This window comes from Euphorbia lathyris, chromosome 2 (genome assembly GCF_963576675.1).
Source record: "Euphorbia lathyris chromosome 2, ddEupLath1.1, whole genome shotgun sequence".
NCBI classification, from domain to species: Eukaryota; Viridiplantae; Streptophyta; class Magnoliopsida; order Malpighiales; family Euphorbiaceae; genus Euphorbia; species Euphorbia lathyris.
The window spans coordinates 127381609-127395187 of NC_088911.1; positions in this window are offsets into that span (position 1 = coordinate 127381609).

Consider the following 13579-nt stretch of genomic DNA (forward strand, 5'->3'; position numbering starts at 1 on the left):
GAATATTGTTGCATGTGACTCGTACTATCCCTTAGACCCGTAAAGACCTGCATACCATCATTCATACTTGAAGCGGGGATTTTGATGTGTGCGCTGAGCATACTGAGTAAAAACTCAAGAGACTTCCCAATCCAAGTAATCGAGTTTGTCATCCGTGCATAGGATTGATAGTACATCCTGAGCAGTGAAGAATCATACGAATGACGCTGAGCATTAATGTGCCTAACATGCGCAAGAGTTAATCGAGTGCAGTGCAGTATGCCATTGGTCTTTACTTGGTCAGTGTCCATTTCCTCTTTGCTCAGGTTGAGTAGGCGAATGGCTTCACCAATCTGTTCAATGGAGCATTGAGAAGTGGAGGAGATAAGCTCACGAGCCCCGGTGAGCTCGGCGGTCAGCTGGTTGAAATGTTGAGTAACTTCAGCAGAAGTTGCAGATGATGAGTTCGAGATAGGGCATTGATTTTCCCTTCAATGGAGTCCATGTGATTCACCATCATTAGCTGAAGTTCCGCCAGCCTGACCATGAATTCTTGCTTGGGCTGCTGAGAGACCAAGGAGGTCATGACACTCATCAGCTCCTTAAGACCTTTAAGTTCGGTCAAAAGTTGCGTGACAGAGGAAAATTGAGTAGACTCGGCAGGAGCGACCCCAGCAGCATCGGCTTGAGACTGATCAATTGCTTGAAGAAGCATATGAGCTGAGTTGATGATTCGTTGGCCTGACTCAGAGGCATTAAGGAAGTTATAGGAATCATCTTCAGACTGTTTTGGCGTGGTCTCAGGAGTCGTTTCGTTGTCAACACAGGATGTTGGAGGATTATGGTGTTGCCCGGAAGTGGAAGTGCCAGCTTGGTCAATGGCTGCACTTATATTATTAAGGTCAGCAGCAGGAGCTGACTAGTTTATTTTCTGCTTGATAGGAGTTGGAAGAGTTTGATCAGCAGAATTATTAACCTGCTCAGTGTCAGTCTGAATTTGAGGTTGAGGCAACTCAGATCTGTCTTTAGCAGGTGGATTTTCTTTAGCTAACTCGGTGTGTTGAGCAGCTGGAACTTCGAGCACTTGCTCAGTGGAAGGTGGAGCAAAGGTGTCGGTAGAAGTTTGACCCTTAGATACTTTAGGGTCGGCTTGTTCCTCAGATTGAGAAACAGAGGCTTGTTTTTCCTTGACTTGTTCAGGAGTGGGTTCAGTGATGTCGGTGAAGAATTGGAATTGAAGTCCTGTTAAGTCAGTGATTGGGTCCCTTAGTGGAGATTCATCCAACAAGTCGATGATGTTGGGCTTCTGCGCTTTCTCTTGAACCGTTTTTCCGTACTGCCCTTTTTGATTTTGGATTGAGGAGAATGGTCAGCAGCAACAGATTTGGATGACTCAGAAGAGAGATCAAGTCCAAGGTCAGCATAAACGTTCTTCACAACCTTGTCCTTCACTGGTGACTTAACTCGTTGCTCATCATCTTGCTCAGCAGCAACTGTGTTACTAGGCTCAGCAGAACCCATTTTATCAGTTTGAGGCTGTTCGGCAGTCCAGCCTTGCTCTTCCTCCTGAGGAGTCTTTTCCAGGTCAATCTCTTGAGCTCGCAGGAAGTGAGAGTCCTTGGTGATGACAATGTCAAGAGGGGCAGCTTCCAAAGGTGACATCCTAGAGGTCTTCTTCCTCTTTAGGGGTTGCTCAAGAGTCTCCTCACTTTCTTCTTCAGGGTCAGCTCTTTCCTTCCTTTTCTCAGCTGACTCTGCCTTCTGCTACACTGTCTCATCATGTGCAGTTTTCTTTCCACCAACCACTACCCTGAGCTTCTTTACAGTCTTGTTAATATCTTTGGCTAATGGGGTTGAGGATGGGTCAGCTTTCCTCTTTCTTTCCTGCCTAGTTCGCTCAGCAGGTGCTGCTTCAACCACAACTCTCTTTCCTTTCCGAGACAAATCAGCATGTCCTTCTTCATCCATATCTTCCTCAGCAGGTACTTCTTCAACTACAGCTCCTTTTCCTTTCTTAGGTTTGATAGGCTGACTGTGAGCCAAGCCGAGTAGGATTCCCGTAGTGATTTCAGTACCTATCATATTGATTTCCCCCTTTAAGCTGATTTCGTGATCCTGTAGAAGTTTGGTGATGAGAGAACCCATCCTTAGGATCCCGGTGCTGCGTTGGAAAGCCCCGATGAGAAAGACAGGCATGTTGAGCGGCTTGTAGTTCAACATGTGCCAGATGAAGCACTACTCAAAGTTTGAGGCTGAGGAAGAGGCGTTGATCTTAGGAAACAGATAGTTGGTCAGGATGTAGTGTGCTTGTCTTTGAGGCTAACCCATATTGGTACTATAGATTTCACCGCTGTGGTTTTTAGGTTTACAGAACTCAGCTACGTAGTCAACCCGCTTATAATCGTTTGTGCCTCATAGTTCTGCACCTTCTTCCTTTAGATCAAGTAGTATGGCGAGATAGGAGGGGGTGATGGTGATCTCCTTGTTCTTGACCTTAGTAATCATATGGTCATCGTTATCGTCGGCTACCCTTAAGTTCGCATAGAATTCCTTCACCAGTTGTGGGTAGGTAGTTCCGGGGAGAGAGAAGAGGGTGGTCCATCCATTTTTCAAAATCCAGTCGCAGAACGGTTTCTCAGCTTCGACGAAGCTTTTAGAGAACCATCAGGAGTGGTAAACCTTGAGGTTTTTAACGCTGCTGAAGACTGGGAAGAACTTCTTTTCCCTCGGTTTCTTGTTTTTCTTCTCCTTCTTTTTCTTTGAAGGAGTTGTTTGGTCAGTTTGGGGGTTCTCACTGAGGATGCTGACCTTGTCCATAGGTTTGTCAAGCCGACCATGGGCCTGTTCCTGAGACTCTGAGGAAGTCTCTTGATATTCCTGCTCAGCAGGAGAGGGTGGATTAATGTCGGAGCGGTTGTCGTTGTATTGCTCACCGGACATATTCTGGGAATCGTTTGACATGGTGTTCAGAGGATTTTTGAGAGAGTTAGAAGATTTGGGAATTTAGAGAGAGAGATCGAGTGCGAAATGTTTCAAGCGTAAAAAGAAGTTAGTAGGAATTCGTCCACTATTTATAGCCGGTACGTGTTGATCTGATAGGTCAGAATGGCGGTTTGATTTTGAATCAATCAACGGCATTTAATTCTGACATTAATGACACATTCAGCGCATGGGTTTCTAATCATTACGCTTACGTCATCCTAGGAGTCTACATAAATACGCGTGCAAGTATTCTACTCAGCATCTAAGATACTAAACGTTTGGTGTTCTAAGTGCTTAGTTTAGCGTAGGAGGGATTCGTAGCATGTGTAGTAACTCAGCTTTTAGCAATCACTCAATATATATAGCAATTCAGCAAGTAGTGATTTTATAGCATTTATGTCTACTCAGCATATGACAGTTACTCAACATGTAATCATCACTCGGTATGATATAATCACTCAACATTTTTCTCAGAATTTTATTGAAGAGGATTAGACATACCGATAGCTTCCCTTAGTATGCTGAACTGCTCACGAGCCAAAGGCTTCGTGAAGATATCTGCAAGCTGTTCACCTGTTGGAACATAGGTCAGCTTGATTTCACCCTTGAGTACATGATCTCTGATGAAGTGATGCCTTATGCTGACATGCTTCATCCTGCTGTGTTGGATTGGATTTTTAGATAAGTCAATGGCACTTTTGTTGTCACATTTGACTTCAATTGTTTTGGTTTGAACTCCATAATCATCCAGTTGTTGCTTGATCCATAGGACTTGTGCAACACAGCTTCCAGCAGCAATGTACTCAGCTTCAGTTGTTGACAGGGCAACTGACGATTGCTTCTTACTGAACCAAGACACCATACAGCTTCCAAGGAAATGACATCCTCCTGAAGTGCTTTTTCGCTCAAGCTTGTCTCGTCCATAGTCAGTGTTAGTGTATCCAACAAGCGTGAAATCGTTCGTGTTGGGATACCATAAACCTGCATTCACTGAGCTTTGCAAATATCTAAGGATTCTTTTTACAACTATGTAATGAGATTCCTTAGGGTCAGCTTGATATCTTGCGTAGTAACATACTGAGTACTGAATGTCTGGCCTACTTGCCGTTAGATAGAGTAGAGAGCCAATCATACCTCCATATAATTTGTTGTCTACTGACTTACCTTTTTCATCAACACAGAGCACCGTGTCAGTACCCATTGGGGTAGATATTGGATTACACTTTTCCATATCAAATTTCTTCAATATCTCCTTAGCATACTTAGTCTGACTAATGAAGATGTCATTCTTGCCTTGTTTGATTTGAAGTCCAATGAAGAAGTTGAGTTCTCCCATCATTGACATCTCAAACTCAGTTTGCATTTGTTTGCTAAATTCCTTGCACATAGACTCATTAGTAGCACCAAAGATAATATCATCAACATATATTTGTGCCAACAGGGTATCTTTACCCTTTTTCTTAATGAATAAGGTTGTGTCAGCTTTTCCTCTGACATAGTTCCTAGTCAGCAAAAAACTGGTCAGCCTTTCGTACCAAGCACGTGGTGCTTGCTTCAGGCCGTACAGAGCCTTTTTGAGTTTATAAACATGGTTTAGGAATTTTGGATCCTCAAACCCTGGAGGCTGACTAACATAAATCTCTTCATTTATAACTCCATTAAGAAATGCACTCTTAACATCCATTTGGAACAATTTAAAGTTCATAAAGCTAGCATACGCACACAATATTCTTATGGCCTCTAGTCTAGCTACGGGTGCAAAGGTCTCACCATAGTCAATACCTTCCTGCTGACTGTAACCTTGAGCTACAAGTCTGGCTTTGTTTCTAACTATGTTTCCCTATTCATCTAGCTTATTGCGAAATACCCATTTTGTTCCTATGGTCTTTTGATTCTTCGGTTTAGGCACTAAATCCCAAACTTCGTTTCTCTTGAATTGATCAAGTTCCTCTTGCATAGCACTTATCCAGAATTCATCGTGCTCAGCTTCTAAGAAGTTTTTCGGTTCATGAACTGAGACGAACGCAACATTACTAAGATATCTCCTGAGTTGATTTCTGGTCATCAGGGTGTTCTCAGCAGCATCAAGAATGGACTTCTCTGAGTGTCCTCTTGGAACCTTGATCTCCTTTGGTAATGTAGTGTCTTCAGGGATAGGTGTTTTGACATTTTCTGCAGGATTGTATTGGTCAGCAAAGATAATTTCAGGTTCATTCTTACCTTTGGTCAGCCCTTGAGGCAGTGACTCAGTGGCTCCATTTTGGTCAGCGGAAGCTGAGCATGTGTCATCTTCGGCAGGCTGACTTATCTTCCCTGCAGGGTCAGTTTCATCGAACTCAACATGTACAGACTCTTCTAAAACCTGAGTTCGTTTATTAAACACCCTATATGGTTTGCTGTTTTTTTAATACCCTAGAAAGATAGCTTCATCATCTTTAGAATCAAACTTAGCAAGGTTGTCTTTAGTATTTAAAATAAAACATTTGCAACCGAAGGCACGAAAATATCCAATATTGGGTTTTCGTCCTTTCCAAAGTTCATAGGGGGTTTTCTTAAGTATAGGTCTAACTAGAGCCCTATTGAGTATGTAGCAAGCTGTGTTGACAGCTTCACCCCAGAAATACTTTGGAAGCCTATTCTCACTCAACATTGTCCTAGCTATTTCGACTAAGGTTCTGTTCTTCCTTTCAACTACCCCATTTTGTTGAGGAGTTCTAGGAGCAGAAAAATTATGGTCAATGCCGCTGACTTCACAGAATTCATCAAATTGTTGATTTTTGAATTCTCCGCCATTATCACTTCAGATGTGAGCTAATTTTAGGTCTTTGTCATTTTCAAGTTTTCTAATCAGTGTTGAGAACATCTCAAAGGCTTCATCCTTGCTACTCAGCAGGATGACCCAAGTATACCGAAAAAAGTCATCTACAATGACCAAGGAAAATCTCTTACCACCTAAGATCAACGGCTGGACTGGTCCGAAAAGATCCAAGTGTAGTAACTCTAATGGACGCTTGGTTGAGACTACATTTTTACTTTGAAAAGACTTTTTGGTTTGTTTACCTTGCTGACAAGCATTACACAGTTGATCCTTCTCAAACCTGAGTTTGGGTAATCCCTCAACTAATTGCTTTTTTGCTAATTTGGCAAGGAGGTCCATGCTTACATGACCAAGTCTCCTATGCCATAGCCAGGAATTATCTTCCTTTGACACTAAGCATATATTTTTTTTAAAACTTCTTTTCTAGATTTAGCATGAAAACGTTATCAACACGAGGGGCAGTTAAAATCAATTCATTTGTTTTTCCCTCGAGTATCCTACACTCAGTGGAATCAAATACAACCTTTCTACCGCTGTCACACAGTTGATCTACGCTCAATAGGTTATATTTAAGACCCCTGACTAGGGAGACTGACTCAATAGTAGGATTGCCACCAACAGTGCCTGACCCTACTATCTTACCCTTTTTGTTGTCTCCAAAACTTACATTTCCTCCTCGTTTATGCACAAGTGTGATGAACTGAGTTTCATCACCAGTCATATGCCTTGAGCATGTGCTGTCAATGTACCATAGCTTTGACTTCTCAGCACACCTCAGGCTCACCTGCAATTGAACTAGTTATTTTTAGGTACCCAATTCTTTTTAGGTCCTCGTTTGTTAGAGTCAACAGGTGATGCATCATATTTAATTTTGTGATGGCATACATTTATAGTGTGGCCATCTTTCCCACAAAAGTCACAATAAACTACCCTTTGAGGGTATTTCCATTTTTCGTCAGCACGATTGTGCTGAGCATGCTAGCATACCTTTGTGGTATGTTGTTGAGCGATTTCCGCAAGTGCACGGTATACGCTTGTAGTAATAAAAGATATCGATCCCACAGGGAACGCTTTTTAACAAAAACTTATTTTGAATCAGTTAAATTTACTTTTAAGGTTTATAATATGTAAAATCGTTAAATCGGATTTGGTTTTGAAATTGCTAGAATAAGAATTAGATTAGAGTGTTACAAATGTTAGAAAATACTTCTGATTTAGGGATAAATTTACAAAACATGAATGTTTAGTTCTTTTAGAAAAGTAAACAAATGTATTCGTTTGCATTAAGCAAAAAAAACAACTTTAAACTTTGCATAAATTATAACGATGAAATAAATGACGGTTCTTCTAATTTTAGGGCTTTGAACTGCAGTCAATCCTCCTACGGTCGGGTTAGATCGCTACCTTAACCAAATTGATACTCTACTGATGATATCAATTTGCCTAAGTGTTCAACAAAGTTTCCTTGTAAAGATTTTGAATTTAACTACGTTTTAATGAAAACACCAGCATCCACTTCGGATCCTTTACCAAAGTGCTGCATAAAAATCTATCGAATGGAACAGACTTTATTAGATGTAATATAAATTTGATACAAGTTTATAGAGAACAAGGAGCATGAAAACATTCGACGGCGTGCAAGTGAACGGGTTGTCAATCCTTTCCTTGGGTTTCGTTAGAGTTTGTCAGACTCAGGGGCAGATTCTCTACTCAATCTTCTTGCTGTAACTTCGTAATAGGGATGTGGTCGGCCTCTACCAAAATGTAAACTAATATGAACAAATCTAAACGCTACTGTGTTTGTAATTATTGAATAAACAATGTGTGTACATCATATTGCTTTTTACAGAAATGAAATCTAAATTCTGAATCACTTGACTCGGAATTTCTGCATTAATTCTATACTAATCTCTTTCTTCTATATATTTCCAACTCTCCACCAACTCTTTATTTATAGATGTTGAAGAGTTGTGGTTGAAGTGTCGTGTCCGTTGTGAAGGGACGTATCCTCTGTGAAGAGATGTCTTTATCCACCCGAACGAACGCGTTTTGTCGAAAACGAAAGTGTGCGAATGGCTCTCCAGGAATTGCTGAACTTACCGAGAATAATTAATTCTCGATCGAGAATGGGGGAGCAATTATTTGGTCTTCGGACGAAAGGAAGGAGCGTTGGAAAACGCGTGTCATGACCGAGAATTTGAGATTCTCGGTCGCGGCTTCACAAATTCTCTACCGAGAATTTGGTTTCCTCCACCGAGAATTTGGCATTTTCTTCTGTTTCTGACTTCGTCTTTGTCCTCGTTTTGGTGTAATTGATCTTTGTCGTTTTTTATTCCTTTTGTAGGGTTTTTATTCTGTTTTTAACCTCTTTCGTTCCTATTTGGATTTTAGCAAATATTTAGGTACCTTATAAGAAAGAAACATATTCGAAAGTAAAAGTACTCAAAATAGATATAATTAGCACAAATTCGTAACAATACTGATGTAATTATTGATGATATATTAGGTATATTTTGGACTTAACAAATCTCCACACTTAATCTTTTGCTAGTCCCGAGCAAAATTTCACTGAATTTATTCTTTATCTAATCTCTTTATGAAAATAAAACATATATCTCTGTATTACCTTTTAAATTAGTTAAGCCGAAAAAGATTAACTTCGCATGGCAAATTTATACGCAAAATATCAAACTAACTTAGTATAAATACGATTTATCTTTCGTCTTGTATTTTTATTTTAAAACTGAAGTATTCGGGACGATATAAGCACGCATGTTATTGAGTCTTTTGTCTCAAGGCATTTCAAAGCACAAAATTTCCTTTCCCAAATCTAAACTAATATATGAGATATATTAAATTTAAATAAGTACTTAGGTTAATTTGTTTTGCTTAGTTACGCCCGAGATAAGGGTGGTCTCAACCATAACTTTATACGTATTTTATTGCTTAGTGTTTGCTTAAGAGGTACCGACCATGCCATGGGTGGACGCAATCGTTACTTTAAACTTAAACACGCTTATTTTTTAAAACGTTCCTTCCATACCTCGATTATGATAAGGGTGGTCGCAACCGTGGCCAAAAGTAAACGGTACTTAATTTTCTTCCCTTTCATACCTCGATTGTGATAAGGTTGGTCTCAATCGTGGCCAAAAGTTAAGAATCCAACTAATTGATTAATTAATATGAAATATGAATTGAAATTTGGGAAAAAGAAAGATAGCACATTCATCCTATATTGACTTAAAATTCAACATGTATTATGGCTAAAGTTTCCTTAAAAACTTCAATTTGTGTTAATGTAAGACGAAATCAAACCGAGCTAAAATTGTTAGTTCAATTTAATGCCTATAAACCTAATTGAAAATTTAAAATAAGATTTATTGTATCATGAATTACATGATATAAAATAGAGATTGAATAAAGAATTTTTTTTACTTAAATACATTCACTCGAGACAATTTTACTTAAAATCGTATCGGAGATTTGTGAAAATATTTTGAAAAATAGTGCCCGTATAGAAATATTATTTCTAACGAAAATGATAACCTAAGAATAATCATAAGTTAAATATATTTTTAAACATATGAAAATATGAAAAATTAAAATAAATTGTGTTACATATGTATAAAACAAGTGTTGCTTTATAAATGTTGCTTAAAAATTTATTCGTTGCATTTATTCGTATATGTAAAATGATATATATATATCTCCTCCCACACTTAAATTGGACCATGTCCTCATTGGTGTTGGATATAACATGAAAAATAAGCACGAAATAAAGCATACGAAATAAAAATAGAAATTTAGCAAATTAAAAGCATTCAACATAAAATGAAAATTGTACGAAACATAATAAATAAAAATATTGTGCCAAATGAAAATTTAAAAACAACATAACAAGATAAAAAGAAAAGATAAAACCTAAGCTTGAGGCGGGGAATCGGGAGGTGTTGGTGAAGTTTCCACATTGCGGTGACGGAAGAAAGAAAGCATCCGATGCCGAGTTGACCTATGCTCGCGCCTCAAAGTATTGAGGTTGTCATTCATCACCATATTATTCTCCACCAAATCATTAATTCGTAAATTCATTTGGCGATTATTGGAATTGATTTGGTTCAAAATCCGCCTTAAATCTACCGGATCATCATCTTGAGGTGCTTGGTGTTGTGGTTGTGCTTGTGGCGCATCTTCCTCGCCTCCTTCTTCGGTACCTACAAATTGTGAACTCGAAGCGGCTCCACCCATAGTGCCACAAAGATGGGCAATACGGGAAGCATATGAAATAAAAACAGGAGGAACCAAAGTAAGCAATAAGTGAGCCCGCTCAAGAGCCGAAATGTCCAAAATCGGTACATACCCATGGTAGGTGGACATGTCATAATCGGCTAATTCACCCCGTGCTCCCAAAACAATCGCGGTGATAAAATTACCGAGAGGGACTTGAATTGTGGAAGCCCTCGAAGCACGAAACAAATTATCAAATAGCATACCGATGTTATCAACCCTCAAACCCTTAAATAAACAATCCAAAACAAACAAATCCCGAACTTGAATCTTCGAACTCTCAACACGACCAAACAATGAAAAACTCAGAAACTTGTGAAAGAAGAACACACAATTGTCCTTAATCAACTTGCTTGAGGTATTCTTTGAGTTAAAATAATCTTGATCCGAAAGAGTTTGCCAAATAGAGTCGTTATCAAAATCCTTAGGCTTGTCAAAAAAATCTCTAGTAGGGAAACCAAACATATTTCCCATAGCCTCATAATCTATGGTATAAGTTACACCATTATTCCGAAAGGAAATTGATGTCTTCTTCTTATTCATGGTCAAAGTGACCAAAAACTCTACCACATATTCCGTAATACGGGGAAAACGCATAGAAACAAACTCTTGCCAACCCGAAGTTTCAATAAAAGCATCAATTCTAGTAGAGAAATTCAATGCTCTTACTGAATCGAAGTCAAGGAAGTGCATATCCACAAACTGCCTGTTAGCATGGGAAAAGTGAATGAACCGAGCGGCTTCCTCCTTTGTTTCGATGTCAAAATAGGCTCCGCAACGTATACGAAGGCGATTAGCTTCCGTAACTGCTGGCTTGTGACCAACACGCTTTGTTCTAGGCATGGTAATGGTGTTTAGGGTTTGCAAAGAAGAAGAAGAAGAGATGAAAAGAGAGAAAAATCAAAGCTTGAAGGTGAGGTGAGAATTGTAAATGAGGAAGTGAAGTGATAAGTGATTAGAGGGGGTAAAGAATAAATGGGGAAGAGTAAAAGTAATGTATGGGGAAGATTTTAAAGTAGGTGATTGGGTAAAAAGTGAGGTGATGTGAGGTTTGTGTAAGGAGTAGGTTTATATAGGGTGAAATAGGGAGATGTAGATGTTGAATAGGAATAGGAATAGGCCAAAAAGATGTCAAAAATCCGAAATAACTCTGCCTACAGGTCGCGTGTCGTGACCGAGAATGCTGATCCGCGGTCGCGGCACGCGAAATTCAGAGAATTTTTTGCTCTGAATTCGACCTGTTTTTGCTGGACTGGCCGAGAATCGGTCAAAGTGGCTGATTTTGTGTATTTTGACTTGGTTTGTGCAATTTTGTTGATTAATTATGTCCTGAACTTAATGTGAACTGTACCTGCACTTAAGAACTTAATTGTAAAACATTAAATGCAAGGAAAACCAATGGTTTATCCTTATTAATTGTAAAAATAAAGAGAAATAAATGGCATATTAAGAATTAATGAAACATTAATGCACATTTATGTATATAAGTGAAATGAATCATATTAAGAGCAAATAAATACAAGTTCATGTACTAATTAATTGAATTAAATCTTAATGTAATGAACACAATAGAATAAGTTTATGAATTTGGATTAAGTGTGAATATATGTGTTTTTGTTAATTAAGACAAACCGTACTAGTTCATTTTAAGCATTTTTATATCCATTTGAGCAAGAAGAATTAGAATTGTTATATAATAAATGGACTTAGTATAGATTTGTCCACGATCACATAGGAAATGGAACAAATATATAATAACAATGGTAAAATCAATAAATAAACTAAAATGAAGAGAAATTTTTATTAAATTAACATATATGTTCAAAAAAAATAAAAAAAATAAAAAAAAACATAGAATGAAAATAACACAAAATACAAAAATATTTACAAAATAATACTTAAAAACCTAAACTATTCTATATACTCATCCCTATTAATCGGGATTTCTCTACCCCTAAAGCGGTCAATTTTCAATTGCACGAAAGCTTGACGTTCTGGTGCAGAAAGAAAATGCGGGCCTGCTCGAAAGACACTTTCACAAGACCTTCATACTCTAGAAACTCATAATCTAGGGTCGGAAAAGATTCATCCTCACTCCAAGGAATAGTAATAGTACCCTTGGTACCGAGAATTATTCCGCAAATTATATTCCCGAATCCAATCTTTTTATCCTTGGATCGAGAAGCGGCAACAAGACCCTCCATCAGAATTTTTGAAGTATCAACGGTATTTCCTTGGAATATATCGCCAAGGACATATAAATCAGTGTCACGGACCACACTGCTAAATGTGCGACCGAACAGACTGTGACACAGGAACTTGTGTAGATACATCATTGAATTGGAGTGAAAAGATTGATTGTAGGCGAGTTTAGGATTGAATCGCCAGAATCCAGTGAGCATTCTCCAAATATCAGTGGATGTCATATCTTTACCAGGATGACGTTTGATTGTATCCCTCGGGGGAAAACCAAACCAGGCATGCAACTCGGGATATCCGAAAGTAATAGTTCGCCATCTCGACGAAAACTGAGATGCACCCGTCGTTTGTTAACAAAACAAACGGTACAGAAAAACTCGAGGATCCAGTCGCCAATGATAGGAAATCGCATGTTGGCGAATTTTGTCCACCCTAAGTGTTCCAAATAGCGACTCATGTCATCGCTTATGCCGAGTTGTGCATTCAAAAATTCATCCATATATAACATTCCGACGAAGAACTTATAATGAAGCCTCCAGTAGCGCCTGCCCTCATCATTATTGAAGATAGGAAAGGGCGCACCGTATCGCTTGGATAAGTCGGGACGTTTAGTTCCTGAAGCAGCAATTTTCTTAGAGGTTTTGTGTTTAGTAGTCATGGTTTTGTAAAAAGGAAGAAAAATTCTGTAACTTAGAGTTAACAATGGTGTTTTGAGAAAAATCAGAATTTTTGTTCTGATAGTGAGGAAAAAGAATGTAACAGAACTTTGATCCTGGAGGACTTATTTATAGGAATTTAGGACGAAATGAGGTGTTGTTTTGATGCGAAAAGGCATAAAATCATAACTCTGAAAGTTGAAGAAACTCAATTTTTCGTTTTTGAAAAGCTGTGTCTGCAGGTAGAAGAAGATACAGGTCTGATGGGCAGAAAAAATCCCATGTCGCGACCGAGAATCCCAATTCTCGGTCGCGACACGCTAATTTCCTTGCGGAAATCAGGCGTCGAAACCTATTTTTCTGATTCTCGGCTGAGAATTAAATATTTTCGGTAAGTTCAGAAAAAACCTTACCTGATTGGACAATTCTGAAAATGTGAATTCTCAACTGAGAATTCCAAATTCTCGGCTGAGAATCACCAATTTTCTCCTAATTCATGCTAAAGACCTAAAAATAAAATAAAAGCATGACTTAAACATATTTTTATGTATCTAAACCTTAATATAAAGTCTATCAATAATTAAAAATCATAAAATTGGCATGTGTAAAAATTTAAACTAAATTAAAAATCATTAAAACATATTAAAACTAACAAAACGAA